The 17,607-nt window shown below is 38.0% G+C and overlaps 1 protein-coding gene across 5 annotated transcripts in view; it reads left to right on the plus strand.

Moving 5' to 3' along the window:
• Window positions 1-17,607, plus strand: part of STAG2 (STAG2 cohesin complex component) — an 80,898-nt gene that overhangs the window by 19,338 nt on the left and 43,953 nt on the right. The gene's annotated exons all lie outside the window — the stretch shown is intronic.

A 17,607-nucleotide genomic window follows, 5' to 3' on the forward strand; every position in this document is an offset into this window, starting at 1 on the left:
CAGATAAATCGGTGAGCAGGCATGTTGCTGAGTTCCTGGGGGATGTGGGGTTTGTTAGGCTTAAGTCTGCTGTGTGTTGTAGCCCCTGCACTCAGGCAAAGCTGGTGGAGGAATTTTAAAAGAATGTGTGAGTGTCCACGATCTTGCTATATTTGGCTTACGTAGTTTTAGTGAGGGAAGCTTAAAACTGGGATGTGCTATAATGTTTCGGTTGTTCTTTAGAGTAGCCAAAACCACCTTGGTGGGTTGACTGTAGTGGGTTGTCATCTGGTTCCTTGTGCTTTGGCCAACCATATATCACTGTTTACATTTTTGTGTACAACACACCTAGCTTAAAGGTCTATTTTAAAACTCATATCTGTCTAAGAAGTCCTGTAATTTCATGACAGTAGCATTTGTTCTGGCATTTTTCTGGAAACTACACTAGTGTCTTATTGTAGCGGAAAAAAAATTTGTATGTATCTGGGATCTTAATACTTCTTTTTCATGTGACTAAAGCATGTGAGATTCAAGTGGGTAGCCTCTATAAAAATGTTTTGGATTCCACAGTATTCTTAGCAACTTAGTGGCTTAAATTAAAAACAAACAAACCACACCAACAAACAAGCAAACACATTTTTCTTGTCTGACACCATGGCTTTTTCAGGGAACAATACAAATCTTGTCTTGTCTGAAGGGCTGTTAGGTTAACAGCCTGTTTTAAGGAATAAGTTTGGTATAGTTAAAAGGCTGTCTTTTTAAAAAAAATGAATAATGGCTACATATTTGCAAATATTTGTAGGAAGCAAAATTTTTTAAATATATACACATTCCGGAAATGAATTTCACTGAACATCATTTTGCTTGTAGTGTTAGAAACATGACAGAGCTTTCGTTGCTAACCATTGATAGATCAGCGGATGAGTTACTGCCTAGATTTGTATTTTGACTGCCCGTACTCCATGTGCTGGTAGGATTTTTAGTTCATTAGAGAAGAATTGCAGAAGCCTTCTTCCAGAAGTTCCAAGCAATTGTCACAGATTAAAATGAGATTTTAAAAATTGTGTAAAAATGCATAGCTCATTTCCTTCTGATCAGTAATGGATCATAAAGGAGGTAGGGAGCTATGGGGGCTGTTAGAGGTGCAAGTGAGAGTGCCATCTGTATGTCAATACTCAAGAAGGTTTTTGAGAACACAGTATCCTCTGTTATGATGTGTTGTCCTTTTTCTTTCTCCCCACATGTGAAAGTATGGGTGGTACTGGAACAGTCATAGCAGAAATTTTGTCTAGTGCAAAATGGCTGGGGGAAGACGAGGAGGATGGAATACGTTTTCTTCCAGCTCTGCTGTTTGCTTTGGGCTGTGGGCATTCATTATTCTTTCTGGTTTCAAGCTCTTTTATTGGTACACAGGTAACCCGTATCCAGTGTAAAAAATCTTCTCACGTATAAAAGTTTTTGTAAAAGGTTTGTTTTAAATGACTGGAAATTAATATATTTTTCGGTCTTTCTTAAAGTACCACTCTTCATGAGTGATTTTTGTCTGTATTAAAAAATGCTCAAATTACAATATTTCCTGTGAAAGAGAGGAGTTCTGCTAATTATGGCTTAACAAATACTTTTAATATAAGTTCACCCATGACAAAATGTACGTGTATCTCTTCTTCCATGTGATTTGAGGGGACTAGAATACTGCAGTATATCTGGTTTAATTTATTTGTTGGCTTTTAACAGCTAAGGTTAACCCGTCGTTTGGGCTTTCACTCTTTTTAGTCTCTTACTAGCAGTGCGGGGTGATTGTTACCTGCCTGTGCATAGCTAGATGTGTGTTATTGGTGCTGCTTTAATCAACCATAAGCAGTTTCTAGAGAACATCTTGAAGACATATTGTTTCCTTGGGGATTTATTGCATTTGCAACATCACACCTCTGTTCTTGCTGCTTACAGAATATGATTATCAGCCATTAGTACTGAATATTTAAACATGGTCACTACATAGTGTTTCCCTTCTCAGTTCTGATTTCTGTCCTCATTATTAAGGATCTCTAGTGTGTTTAGTTTTGACTTCTTTCATGCCCTGTTTTTTTTCCCCCTGTACTCATTGCAGTGTAGGTTCTGTCTAGTTGTTAGTCTTGCTGACAGAAATGTTGATAGATTTTTTTACAAAATGAATTCTTCTACAAAATGGTTTTGTGTGTTTTTTTTTCCCGCTTCTCATTTTCCTAGGTAAGATAAAAATTCCTTCCTTTTTGCCAGTGAACAGTCAGTGTCTTAAAAAACATATTTAAGATAGGTGCTTTATATTGTTTCTCCCCCCACCTTTGGTCTTGTGTGCTCCAGAAAACTGAAAGATCACATCCAGAAGTTTGGGGTTTTGCCTTCATGTTGCCTAGATGAGAACTGTTAACGAGTAGCATGTCATATTGCACATTAGAGGCTGTGTGATGTATGAGAACATCAAATGGTATTTCGACTCTGATGGTTTAAATATTTTTTGTTTTGTTAGTTACTTGCAGTGCACATCCATATTGTCATACTTTGTTTACATTCTGCTAGTACGCAGGAGATGGATGTGTTTTAAACTGTTGCTGCATATATAAAATGAGATACTGATTTATTTCTAAATAATAATAAATAATGTTTAGTCTGTTATTTTAATGTAAATGTGGGGAATGGTAAGTGTCAAATCTTAAATTTGTTCTTTTCATTTTAGGGTAGGGAATCATCATATAATGCATGAACCTCGATGTGTTAATTGGTGAGAGATTTGGTTTAAATAGGCAGCCATGGCACTTCTTTGTCTTCTCTCCCTTGAGAAATACTAGCTTCCATTTTGAACAAGAATATTGTTTTGGTAAAGGGGAACCATTTAATGGCATCGTTTTATGCTAGTGCTTGAGAGATGTAAATATTGCGATCCAGCAAATGCTACTTTGAGATTTCTTGAGCTGGAAATTGCTGCTTGTCTTGCTCCAAGGAGTCACCTCATATGTAAAGTGAATTGCTTGATGGCTACTTTGCTTTCTTAGAGTTTATTGGAGGAAGTGAAAATATTTTGGTATCTGCTTCTGGAAATAATGCTGGACAGTGCTCTGCAAAACGATCTTTTCCCTTCTATTTAATCTTAAGGGAATTGATTCTTGGGGAAGTCAGGTGGAGATATGTTGATTCAGTCCTAAATTCTCCATTTATACGATACAGTTTTTCACCTATCAGAGTCAAAACAACTTCAGTTTTCTCCCTGATACGTTCTTTTGGGGGGGTTCGAGGGGACTAACTGTGATTGCAGTTCTAAAATGTGTATGCTCACTTGGGCTGTAATACAGAAATACTGCAATGTAAAGAATGATTAAACCTTGGCTGTTGTAGAATGTTACTTGTCTGTAATCATCACATAGTTAATAACATCATTATATGGTCTGATAGAGAATGGCGTACAATTATTTTGCTTGGGAATAAGAGATTAGTATTTGTATGTGCTACAGGGAAGCCTGATGACATTGTTAGCCCTAAACTGGTAAGGTGTCCATTGTGGATTGGCTTTTTTTGTAGTCAGCATAAAATGCCAGAATTATTTCTTTAACTACGTCCTAGGCATTAAGAGCTTTATGCCTTTATTTCAGAGAAATCTGTGTGAACAACAATTTTGATGGGAGTACTGTCTATTTCTGTACATCACTACTACAAGGGTGAAAAGGCTTCTTCAGAGCTTGTCAATGGTAGTATGCATTTGCTGTGTGTAAAGTCAGAGACTTAATACCCAATTTTTAACACTTATTATGCTTTCTTATTTTTATTAATACACATGAATCTTAATTGGAGTTAATTCCCTGGGAGACCTGTGCAGAGTTCTGTAAACTGAGTTATATCTTGGGTTCTTTTTAAAGCTTTTTTAATTCCTCGGATGGTGTTTGTGTTTTGCTGTTGAAACAGCTGTGACTGCCATTCCTGTACCTTAGTCCTTCAAATGCTCTAGTGATGTTCTTAGACCCTGCCTTACCATGTAAGTTAAGTTCACAAGTAACTAATTACTGCTTGTTCTGTGGTCCATCATCCGTCTTCTCTGACCTTTTTAAAGGTTCTGTGTTGCTGTCTGGCTCCTTCTCTGCTACTCTGCTGTTCTTACCTTTGTTCCTTCCCTGTAGCTAAGACTTGTGGAAGAGGAATCATACTAGTTAGTGGCCTAGCAAGTGTATCTTGCTATGATCATCTGCAAGAAGTGCTCACGTACCTTTATTCTTTTCTTCTTCTGCCTTGTTTCTTTAGTGGGCTGTGTACTATACCAGATTCTGCAGTTCTAGAGTAGTTTTTACACTTAGCATACAAAATCTTAAGTTAATTCACATAGTAATAAAATTTATGTTCTCTAATTAATTTTTTTTGGCAGGCATCTGTTTCACAGTAATGAATTGGTAGCAGTTCCTAAAATGTCTGTTGACTGTCTAGAGAATTGTAGGAAAGCTGGCATTTTAAAATGTTTCTCATAACTGAAAGAAGTGGGCAGCTTTATATTAACCCATCTCTTCTCAGAAGAACTTCCCAAACTTCCAACTGAACCATATACATATTAAAAAAAATTGGTGGATTGTTTTTCTCTTGACCTCTGAATTTAAAGGGTAATTACTTTCCCTTAATTTCAAAAACACCCTGAAATTAAAAATAATACGCTGAGGGTAGAGATAGTAGTTGTGTATCTTTTAAAAACCAAAGCAAACAAAAAGACCAACTTGATGTGATGTTATCTATTACCACTATTGTCTCTTCAACTCTTAGCAGCAGTTGAAAACTGTGGCTCTGATTGCAGGTTCATTTTAGGTTGCTTGCAAGACTAAATTCATAGCATTTAATGATCTAGGATTTGCATACCCTAGGGCAAGATTATAGTAAGTGGAGGTCAAGCTGAACAACCGCCAGACCTAATTTACACTTGGATAAAAATGTTCTTGTCTAACAATTAGATTGAATGTTATTACCTGCTTTGCTAAAATTTGGTTTATATTGTTTCAAGACGAAGGCAGTCTGATGGCAAGAAAGCATCCTGCGAGTAGAATATTAGTCTCACCTTTTGAGCCTCTGAAATTGCGCAGGATCAGGTGTACATATTAATGGCCCCCAGCACACTTGTTGTGGCAGGGGTAGGAGACTTACTCCAGATAGAATGTTTTCTTAATATATAAACTCTTCTTAATGATATGCACAAGAAAGCAGCAAGTCAATGGTGCTGAAACAGGAAGAAAAAAAAAATTGGAAAAATGTAACCCCTTTGGTTGAGTCTTCCAAGACAGATCTGATAAGGTAGTTTCAGTAGGATTATTGTACTTACTAGTTCAGAACAATTGATTTGTTAGTAGCCTATGTTTTGCCACCTGTATAACAGATCATGACCCAAACAGTGAGAGGTTTTTCATATAGGTAAGGTGAGAAGTTAAACCTTAGTCTGAAACGTTAAAACTGATTACACTTAGTTGTATATGGGCAAACAAAAGTAAAGGAAATATGATAAATGTATTTCAGTCAAAGCATTGTGGATTGTAACTAAACATTATGCGTAGCTATTTTGTCAGGTGATGTCAACTTCCAGTGTCATGCCTGTTTAGGAATTTCATTTAAATTTTAGAAACTGTTGCGTGCAAACCTATTTGAAACAAGATACTACATTTGTAATCCTGATTAGCGGAACAACAGCATGAGAATTCTATACTGCTGATTTATTGTAGGAGCAATTATAAACATTAAGTGGCTTTTTGAGTAAGCAGAACACAAAGCTGGCAGTTTGCATTAGGAATGGAAAGAGATTAATATAACATAGTTTATTGCTGATCCAGCATTTTATTAAATCAGTGTCTGGGGGACTAAAATCATGACTTGAAAAAATTTGCTGCTTGATGATACTTAAGTATACTAGGGATTTTTTTTTTATAAAGGTATTTTAAACATGCGTGAATCCTAATCTAGCTACTAAATTTTTAGTCTCTTCCCTTTTCCCATAATGAATAGCCAGCCCTGTGATAACAAACTATATGTAACTGAATATTTTTTTTAAGTAGACCTAGGCTTCAGGAGCTGTGAACTTGCTTGTAAGTAGTAAATGATTTTGCAGAATGTTACCAGGTGAAAACCTTTTTATTTACCATTAGATGATACAGTTTGATGGTAGAATCCTGAGTGGTGATCACAAGCTATTGGCAAAAATAATTTATGAGAATAAAATCTGTTAGCCATAAGTCAGAGCAGAGTCTGTGGAGTTCAACACAGGAGTAAGAAATAATAATGTAATTGATGGCTAGTTAAGTCAAAGAAACACTGCTCTTGAATAAGTAGCTAGGACAACTGAATAACTTAATATGGGGAGTTCAACTAGATTTAATTTTGTATTTCATAAATTTAAATATGTGGTTTAGAGAAAGTCTGTTGACTTATTTCAGCATTGCATGATTGTACGACTTACAGTAGAAAGATCAAAGCAAGCCGAAAGAGGTATTGCCTATTTTAAATAATCCCTCTCTTGTCCAACTGTTTAAAATAGGTGGAGTTATTTACTGAGAAAAGTCCGACAAACTAATAGGACTGAAAAAGCCTGAACACTTAACAGTATGTTGTGTTCTCAACTGCTGAGTTATCCATTCCTGATTTGAGTGTGGGGAGATGGGGGATATGTGTTCGGTACAAAACAGAAGAATAGAAACCTGTGCTAAGAGCAGGAATGCAGTTAATTATTAAACCACAACAATTGTTGGGGAAGATGTGGTGACAGATAGAGCACTTGCAATCTTGCAATTCTTGTTTTAATAATTGAAGGTAATTTCAAACTGGTAAGTCAAATATGATCACCAACTGAAAACCACAAGAAGATGATACAGTTCACATCATAAAAGCTGAAACTATAGTGAGTGACTAAAGCATTTTTCCCTGCAATTTTTTGGACAACTCTAGGTTTTGATAGGTGTCCTTTGACTTCTGCTGTGGCAGTTGAGTTTTCCATCCCTCTGTTGGAGGTTACTACCCATGTAATAAAAGTCAGCAAAAAGGGATTTGTCAGCTCTTTAGTCCCTCCCTATTTGCTGTTCAGAGTATTAGCTTTAGTTGTCAGTGAAGACAAGCTGTCGGTTAATAGATCTGATTGTAAACCAGAGCATATGAAATGTGAAAACTTTGTCTTGTTGGTGTGTTTTGTTTTGTTTAGGTTTGGGGTTTTTTGTTTTGTTTCTCTCTCCCCCCTTCCCCCCCCCCCCCCCCCGATAATATTTGATCTGGTTAGGTTTCCCCTGCTTGGGTAGCAGCCCGTTAGGAGTCCTAAGAAAGGGCTGTTCAGCAGCTTTTTCTGAATCTGCCACACAAAATCACAAGTATTAAGCTTAGGAATTAAAATTTAGCTGCTGTAAATACAGTCAACACTGCAATGAAATGTTATTTTACATTTTATACATACTTACCAACTAACTTTTAGCAGAGAAAAATGATTTTTGGTGCGCCTTGTATTAAAGAAGCTACTAAACTGATGACTAAAAGGAGGGGGTTTTGTGTTTAAGATACTGTAAAAACAATAGCTTGAATTCTTCACTTATGCCCAAGGTAGCATATTTGTCTTGGCTATAAGGAAGAAGAAAAACCTGAGTATTTAGCATGTGAGACTTGTTTCATCTGCTGGAGGGGAGGGTATTAGTAAGCAATTGGTACCTTGGAGTCTTAGAAATCTGCTGCGAGTTTCATGTGATTCCAAGAGTATGGGGCAGTTCTCCGAGTTCCGCTAACTGATGGTATAGGATACACCCTGGTCCCGAATGCATCTCCTGGAGTGGGGGAAGGGGGAGGAATCATAACACATGTAGCTTAAGAGACATCTGGCACTACTGCTCCTTCTCCCCCCCCCCCCCCCAAAAAAAAAAAGAAAATACAGGAAAAAGAGGATGGAAGGAGCTACCTACCAACACAGCTTCTGTGTCGCTGAGCTAATAAGTGTGATAGTTGTAGTTTTCAGAAATATTTTCCATGTATTGAACATGTATCATAATTTGTAGTAAATATTTTACTTGAGCCTTGCATAATGCAACCGGTAAATTTTCAACAAAATATAAATTTAGCTGTAGGCTATGACTGCCTTTTGAATGAGGAAGGAGCTACTAGCTTTATTTACATGATGAACTGACTGAAGAACAAACATGTAAGGGTATATAGCTTTTTGATTTTTTTTTTCTTTTTAGGTTAAACGAAGAAACCTAAGGTTTAATTTTGGTTGATCTAATGAGCTGTACATTTTAGATCTATGTGGAATGGATGCTCCTGTGTCCCTACAGCGCCTAATGCACAGTATTTGAGAGACTTACAAAGGAAGATAATTTCAAAAGGACAAGTCTCACTAACCTTTGCTTTAGAATATTTTATACACATCAAGAGTTTCTCAGTATTTGTCAGCTTGCTTAGTAAAATGAGTTTGGTATCTAAAAAAAAATGGTTTTGATACTCTTTCTTCATGTTAATTTCATAAAACAGGCATAGTATGTTATAGCTCTCCCAGTTGGTGTAATTTGTTACCTGCCACAAGTAAGCAATTACAGAGTTGAAAGAACTTATTGATTTGAATAATGCCAATATTTTTGCAATGTTCTTAGGATGTATACAAGTGGCCACACTGGTTTCCTCTGGATGTTTAATGAATGTCAATAGCTAACTCTAGGTCTCCATACATGAGGCTTCAGCACCGGTCACCCCTCCCACAGAATTCTTTTAAGAGGTTTAGGATGAATAAAGAAGAAGGAGAGGGTGATTTTTAGACTTGGTGATGATTTTTTTTTTAATCTGGTAATGAATTCATTAATGGATTATTAGCATTCTGCATCGTGGATATATTCAGTTCTCTGAACTGTGTGGGGGAAAGCCATGCACATCACAACTGCTGTTTCGTATAAAATCAGTATTCAGTGCTGCAAGTCTCCGAACAAACCAATTGGGATTTTAGCCCAAATGTTACGAGGGAGAACAAGAACAAAATGTTGGGTATTAAAAAATCTTCAAGTTATGATTGAGGATGTGTGGAGCACAGATGTTCTGAGGTTGGCAGAATTGCAGAGATAACTTTTTAATGAAAGATAACAAGGTTTTTATCTTTGTTTTCTGTGTTATAGAGGTGAAGCCAACTTTTGCATACATGAGTAGTTGCTTGAATTTTATTTTGTAAGGATGATTATTTAGATTGAAAGAGCCATAATCCACTTATGAAAGGCTTATATTTTAGCTGTTACACTGCTTGGTTTGGATGTGGCACAAAAGTTTGGTTTTTTTTTTCCTCTTAAATATTCCTTTTCCTTTCTGATGGCATAGACATTGATTTGAACCAGGGAGGGATGGATGACTGCTCTTGATTGGTTATACAAACACCAAGGTAATGGCAGTTTTTGGGGCTTCACTATAAATAGTTTTATACTGCTGTTGTGAGACGGCTGATGACAGTAGTCATCTGACCAAGAGGGTGAGAGCATACTGCCTTGGGCTGCAGAGCAGCTGCGTTCCTGCAGGTGGCCCATAGGGAATCCGAGAGTGATGCCCTTTCTGTAGTCCAGGCCTGTTAGAAAAAAAGCTGGGCTGGTGTGAGGGAAGAAAGCAGGATAGAATGGGGCACAAAGTGTTCTTATACACCCACCACCACTTCCACCCCCTTTAAATGATTTTAAAGATCCAGTTAAGACTAATGCATTTGGACTTGTGCTTATATTCTGTTCTGTTTGTTTCTGTTCTGTACTTAGTCTCTGTAGTTATCGTCTGGAAGCAGTTCAACCATTTTTATGTAGTGGGAAGCTTCAGCTAATAGATTCTGGTGGTTCTCAGCTGACAAAACACAGAACCAAGCAGGTTCTCCTTTACCCTTCTAATCTTAGAAGGTTTGGGATCACAGTGCAGAGGAGTACAGTGGGCTCTTCAAAGCACTAGCCAAAGCGTGCTATGGCCTGGGCTGGTATGAGCTGACTTCGGGAGATGTGCTTGAGATACTTTACTTTCCACTCTTTAATAGTTTTATTTTATGAGGTTTTCAGTCTGTATCTTCTAGTAGCAGCTGATGCTATTGCAGTATATACTGTGTAGTCCCTCCTGCAGAATTTATAATCAAATGTAGTTGTTTTTGGAAATGTCCAAGCAAAGTTTTGGGCACAAAGCCCTAGTGACCTGGACTTGTCAAAAGAAAACCTATACAGTGGGGGAGGAAGCTGAGGCTCCTGTAAAGCAAGGCAACTTGCAGGCTTACGCTGATCAGTGGAAGAAAAAAAATAAATTAAATCTTGCCAGATGGAAAACCCTGCCTGTGCCGTGTGTACTGAAGTAATCCACACTTGAACAATGCTAATTCTGTTCTAGGCTTTCACTGTGTAGCCACTCACCTGCTTGCTGTGGGCAGCGTGTATGCATCTTCATTCCTAGCTTTTACAAGAGCCAAAATTTTGAGGGGATGTGCAAAGGACTATATTTTTGAAAAAATGAGCGTGTGAGGGGGCATATTGATCTGTTGTGTAGTTTCGTTTGGGAATTCAGGGCATTTAGGCAGCTGGGAGGTGTGCTTGCCTTGTATCATAAATGAACTAATACTCTTTTGGCTTGTTAAAGTAGGCATATGTGGCTTTTTTCTTTTCACCACCCCCCCCCGGTTGGTGTGTGTGGTGGTTTTGTGTTTTGTTTTTTTTTTTTAAAGTCTTGGTTGTCAGCTGACTTGGCTTTTATTCTTCCTAAGAGCCTCATTTTCCACACAGTCAGACTGAAACATCTGGAAGTCATCTCTTCTTTGGCAGGGAAACGTGTGACAGACACAATGAGGTGTAACTTCTACTTTTGTTATCTTACCTTTGCCTTTTTGAGAAGACTTCCAAAACCAAACCATTTTAAGGATGTGTGGGAATTTCAGGTGCTTTTTAATAAAGCTCAGGAACACTGTTGGGCAGAATCATTAGAGAGTAATATAGGTATTTTTCCCTTCAATAAGGGTAATAGTTGCATTTATTGTACAGTTGATTAATTTCTCAGTATTTTGTAATGCTTACATCAAGTGTTAGACCCACATTTTACTGGACAGTGTAAATTACTAAATACCAATATAAAAGCCTCATATGATTCAAACCATAACAGTGTATTTATTTTTCAAAATAGTATTTAACTTACTGCAATTAAGATATTGTATGTTGTTACTGGTAATTTACTGAGTAAGCCTAAGACTGTGAAGCCCTGTAGCATGCTCTTTTCCTGCCATAATATTTGTTTGACATATTTATTTAATAACAGCAGAAGTCCAAAAAAGACTCAGAGGGGGGCTATTTGACGGTGAAGTTGAGGTTGGCAGAGTTATTAGGGTGGTACAGAGGTCCTTGTATGTTGCTCACTTTTCGAGTCTTTAAACTCAGGGTAAAATCTCAGCCTTCACTTCAGATTGTAGCCTGACGTTTTTCAGACACCTTTTAAGTCTTTCTTCCCACCACCTCCCCAGCCTGTTTAAACTTCTGCTTTTGCTTTCACAGCATTAAACTGTGAAAACAAATTTTGCTTTCTCGTTGCTGATGTGTTCATTACCTCTGGGGACCTGTGTTTTCCGTGTGCTTGGCTGTTTCCTGGCTGGTTGACTTCTCAGGTTCTGGTGCTCACCGTCAGCTCTTAGCTGGCCTTCTTGTCTGAAGGCTGGTAAGAAGCAAATGGTTATGTAGTTATATGTGCAGCCTGCTGTATAATGAAAATGTAGGGAATGTGTGTGGAAAAGGAGTAAGGATGCCTTGAGAAGGAGATAGCTAAGACTGGGCAGGTGCCTGATGAACTTACAGGTAGAATGTGTTGACTCCCTGTGACAGGCGCGCCTCGGTCTAGGTGCTCACCTGCGGGGCTGCCTCTCCCCTCAGGTAGCACGAGCGGAAGCCCGGCGGGGGATCGGGCCTTGCTGCCTGCTTTGCCCCGCCGGAGCCACAGGACAGCAGACTGTTGGCTGTGGCCCCTCCCAAGGGAAGGGGGGGAATATTAGCAGTAGCTCTGCGAGAGCTCCACTTTGCCACTTGGAGAGATGTGGTCGTGCCTCGCAGCAGAGCTCTGCCCCTGCTGGTGATGTGCTGGCGTTGGCAAAGCTCGTTACTGGCTTTGCTGTAGAGGGGTAGAGTTCAGCTGCTCGGATATTGCATGACTTGTGGCTGCAGCATGAGTTGATTCATCTGGCGGATCCAATGGAGAGCTAATCATGGGCAGAGTAAATGGTTTTGTTTTCATGATTTGCTTGCTGCTGGTTCATTTTGTGCTAGAAGGGAGCAGAAACTTTCCTACGTGTCTGGGGAGCGGGAAGGAAAATTACTGCTTTGAGCAGTGTCAGAAAAGCATGTTCTGAGATGGCTCTTTCCCACTTAATCAGCAGCCTTGTTGCATGAACTAAAGAGCAAATATCATCAAAACTGAATAAAGAGCAGCCCAGGGGATAAAAGTGGTAGTGTGATGGTGTAATATCAACAGCCACCATAACGTTGATTTTTCATTTTTTGGTAAGATTAAGAGAAATGTGTGGACAGAAATAGTGTGGAGGGGGTGTAAGAGCTGGAAGTTTAGAAGAAAATAAATTATGAAGAAAGAGACTGAAAAGATGGGACCTGTATAAATTAGGTCATTTCAGTTCTTTGTTGGAGTGTTGACTGTTACTGTGCGTACAGACCATGTCTGTTGGTAAGCATGGAAGAATGTAGATTGATGATGTCTCGTTCAGGTCGTCTTGTAAAGGAATCACAAGACTCATTTGTTAAGCAAACAGCACAAAAATAACCACTCATCTAAAGGTATTAATTGCATTATTGTTCAGTTTAGTCTTGATTATGCTATCTTAATATGATCAAAACTGCTGATACGGTTATAACTAAATCATGTTAAAGTACAGTTGTTACAATACAGAATGCTGCTTGAAGTATGTTTCGGTGCTTTACTCAAATTACAGAATTGCTTTAAAGCTTGTTGGCAGCTGAAATACTAGGTTGTGTAATACTAGTAGGAATAACATACTCTTTCAGGCCAGTAGGGAATGTCATGCAGTTGCTCAAAATCTCGCTTAAAAATCCACTTATGAAGGCGAATGCAAAAGTAATATGAAGAAGCAGCATACTTATGTGGGGGAAAACTCACAAACAACCAAATCTTTTATAAAACAAAAGTTTAGACATATTCCATTCTCACAAAAGGAGAGAGGGGCATAATGTAGTTGATAACAGCTTTCTCTCTTAAAATAATTAAGGAAAAATATTGGACATACTTCTGATCCTTTATTTAAAGTTTATCTGACTAGCAGTTCAGCTGTTGCTGCTGCATAATTGGTTCTGAAGCATCAGCATCTCTCATTCTTTCATTCTCATTCAGCATATCTCATAGATAAATAATTCAGGGGTGAACTTCAGCCACACGCTTCAGCACCGCAACTTTATAAGTTTTAATTTTCTAAATTAAGAAAGTGAGGTCCTTGATTTTACAAGTGATTAACTGAATTACAGGGAAAAATGAATACATTTCTGAACAGCCACCCCCCTTTTACAAAAATCTTTGTCCTGTCCTGGCCAAATAGCTGTTTTTAAACTTTGCGTACCTGGCTTCCCACAAAAATGATAACCGCTCTACTCATTCACCTTATAAAACTTCCAGACAATGGATGCCGAGCAACAAACAAACAGTGCATGTATAGGGAAACACCACCAACACCACCCCCCCACCACCCCCCGGACCAAAACCCATCAACCTGAAACACCTTGCTGTTGGCTTAAGTAGTACTCTAGTTACTGCATTTACACAAGTGTATGAAACACAAGCTTCTGGGACAGATCTTGTGATTCTTTATATTTTCTCTGTGTGTGTGTGTATATATATACATACATGCATATTCTTTTGACAAAGGCTGCAGTCTGAATAATATTAATGTTTATTTAGCCTATTTGTGCATCTAATAGAAATTGTGAGGGGACTGGTAGTGCTCAGCAGCTGCTGATCGCATATGTGTTATAGTGTGAACTGTGCTGGTGGTTTTTGTCAACTTTTGCCAGATCTCAACATTTGGCCAGTTTATCAGAACCATACCTAAATTAATTATTCATGTATTAGGGAAAAATAACCTTTAAAAACTTAAATCTGTTTTTCAGTGGAGACACATTTGAGTCCTTTGTAGCGTTTCATGCTTAGCTCTTGCTTTTATCAGTCATTTTAAATAGAAACTCCTCTTACATCTAGAGTTGGCAACGTTACATATGATTAGTGTTCCTGGACTACATCTGCTCTTCCAGTGTGTGGTTTTTTTTTTTTTGTTTTGTTTTGTTTTTTTTTTTTTTTTTTTTTTTTAGTTCATTAACGTTTTGTTAGCAAAACTTTAAATGGCAAGGCACTATAAAGGTATACCTTATTTCTGGTATTAAAATGTATTTTGAAATTCTTCTGCTTGCTTTTGAAAACAAAATACCGAGGCTAGTAGTACTGTAGCAGCTGTATGCATTTCTGGCTTTGGAAGAGTCATTGAATCAAATATGTATATGCATTTATTTCAGAAAAGAGGCAGGAATCTTCTGGTGTCTTTATGTAATCTAAATAAATTTAAAGGAAATGTGCTACAATATTATTGCAGATTTAGTGATCTATTATAAAGTTTATTGCACAGAAATAACTAGGTCAACCTCTGGATGACCTGTCTTTTCGAGTTTCTTCAGTTAGCTTTAGGCTAGAGCTCCACCTTGTGATCTTTCAGCAGGATACATTTTCTTTTTTATAGTTAATAATTTAATTATGATTTCACAAAGTTGAGTGACTTCAGAAAGTTTTCAGTCTTGAGAGATTTCAGTATCTGCTTGGGAAAATTAAAGTTGGAATTCTGTGAACATGCAAAAAAGGAACGAAGAGGAGCTGCTTTTTATGACGTGCTTCAGTTTAGATTTGATTACTAAAATAACCTGCTTATTAGAGCACATTTACCAGATAACATAGACTTTCACTGTTTGGAATGGCATCTGCAAGAACTTCACTTTCCCCTTTTCAGACTGCACTGGGATAAACTCAGTATATTTGAAAAGTCCTGATAGGATGCTTAATATGGACCATTTTCCTTTCTTATTGACATCCCAAACTGGGTGCTTTGGATGAGTCATCAAGTATGTGCATGAAGATGATGTGGCTGGCAGTAGTCTTGAATTTCCAGAAGGCATTTACCGAGATTAAAGTTAATAGGGAATGGCCAATGCCAGTCTTTTCCCATACCAAAACAAGAGAACATCAAATAAAATTGGAAAGTAATAAATTCAAAGCAAAGAATGTGCCTCTTGGCAGTATGGAGTTTGGCTGTGGGAGTTCTTGGGTGGAATACCATTGCTGCTGAATATTGAGTTCAGGAAGTTATTGGAAATATTAATGGAAAAATTACTGATAAGGGATTATAAAATATAGGGAAAGTTTGTCTGGCTGAAAAAAATGCCTGAGTTATTTCTGGATGCTGGGAAGGTATTCCGGGAAAACACCACTAGTAAGAACAAAGCAAATGTGTTCCTCCTTGGGCAGCTTCTGTTGACCAGTGCCAGAAAGGGCATGCTGGGCTGGGCTGGCCCTGCTGGTTGAGAATCGAAAGTCCGTGTCTCATTCTGGATGTATGTAAATCTTTTAAAATTATTCTTTACTGGGACAAGTGCAAGGATTTCTTTTGTTCATTGCTGGAGTTTTGAGCTTGACACTAGAAATCCCTTATAGTCTTACCTCATACATTCTTGCAAGGCATTCATCTGTAGGTACTGTTTTCCATAATACCCATATATAATTGCACTCATGAGGGCCAGTTTTTTTCTTCCTTCAAGAAAAACAATTCTTGAAAACTAAATCTTAGTAACTTAACACTTCAGCATCTAGCAAGAACTTGATATTTCTCTCCCATTTTACGAGGTGATTCTGACCAAACAATGCCATGTTTCTTTAATGTTTTGTTGTTTTTACTAAGATGAACGGTTCTTACAAGAAGTTCAAGTTGGTATAAACTGCAGCCAGGTAGTTTTCTCAGGTGATTTATTTGACTTGTTTGATGTAGAGGATATATAATTTCATAACTTACCCATAATTTTTCATAGTTTTACTAATTTTTCTTCAAAATATTTCTATGACTATAAGAAACTGAGATTTTTTGCAAAATTTGATAGGACAATGAATTTGCTTTTTATAGAGAGAGCTAAAAATGTGTTAATTCTGTGAACAAGTGGTTAACTTGCTTTGGTTCTTGGTACTTTCAAACCTTATGGAATAGGTAATTTTAGTATTGTAAATAGGTAGTCTTAACGAGCCAAAATGCAAAATTTGTGTGTAAGCATCCTGATTGTCACTTCAGTAGATGTGTTGCTTCTCAACATTGGAAAATGTAAGCTAGAGTAAGTCAAATAACAGCATGTTGATAGTCAGGTTGAACTTGAAACTGAGCAGTGTGGTTTCTGATGTTTGCATCTTTGCTTTGCACTGGGACCAAATTGCAAGCATGCCCCAAAAAGGACTTGTGTGGCTTGATCTCTTTTTTTCTCTCTCCCCCCCCCCGTTTCTCTTCTCTTTCTTTCCCCACCCCTTGCCCGCCTCACTGAGGTGCACCTCTGTGCAGGTGCTAGCCTGATGACCAAGGCTACCACACTACCAAGTATGTTATAGTATTTTTGCAAATTCAAGTTGCTGAGAGGAATTGGAGAAAAAAAAAAAAAAAATCTGAAGTGTAGAGCATTTTGATACATCACCACTGAGCGTATAGTTGTACAGACAGCCCGGGTGGTGTAATAGCTCTTTGCCACCAAAGAAGGGAGTTTTGCCCTTCACTCCCCTGCTCATGGCTATGCAGTCTTGGGTTTCCCATGCACTGGTTTCAGATACCTGCTGTTGAACCAGTTTAACTTGATAATCCAGGGGAAAAAAATTCTTGAGGTATATTTTGCCCATTTTATTGGGGAATTGAATCAGGTGATACAGAATGGCAGAGCCTACAAAGATAAATGGCTGGGGAGGCGATGTTACACTGCCTGTGAATGCTTGTTTGCTAAATGGAGCAGGAGAGGATGAAACGCACTGGTCACGTGTCTGTGCGGTTTTAGAGAAGGGAGGAATGGGGTGACAAAGGTTGTTGCCGTTCTGCAGCAGCAATGTTTTTGAAGCTTATTATTTTTTTTACTCTGTTCTGGATGGAACATTCTTTAGTAGTTGTAGACTCTCTTGAGATCCACTAGCCTATCTCGAATGTCCTCTTTTTTTGCCACTGCTTACTTCCACTCTGGTTCTCTGCTTTTATGTAATTGTGTGAAATGTGAAGAAAGAGAACATAATAAGTTCAGGGTTTATGGTTTCTCTCAGCTCTCTAAATTCTGGAACCTACAGTGGCCCCTAGCATTCAGAAGAAGCACTTGCAGGAAAAAAAAAAAATTGTAAGTCCTCTATCTACACACTCAGTTGAAACGCAGTCTTTGAAGCATAGCTAGCAGACATTAAGCAATGTGTGCTTAGCATGCCAAAATTAAATCTTTCCCTCAAATACCTAATCACTCCAGCAAGCTGTAGAGTCAGCAGACTTTGACTCTGAAGGTTTTTTCTCCTTGCTATTGTATCTGTAAAATACCTGAACATCATGCTTTCTTAATTTAACTGTGTAAAAGT

Source organism: Phalacrocorax carbo, chromosome 11 (assembly GCF_963921805.1).
Source record: "Phalacrocorax carbo chromosome 11, bPhaCar2.1, whole genome shotgun sequence".
Classification (NCBI taxonomy): domain Eukaryota; kingdom Metazoa; phylum Chordata; class Aves; order Suliformes; family Phalacrocoracidae; genus Phalacrocorax; species Phalacrocorax carbo.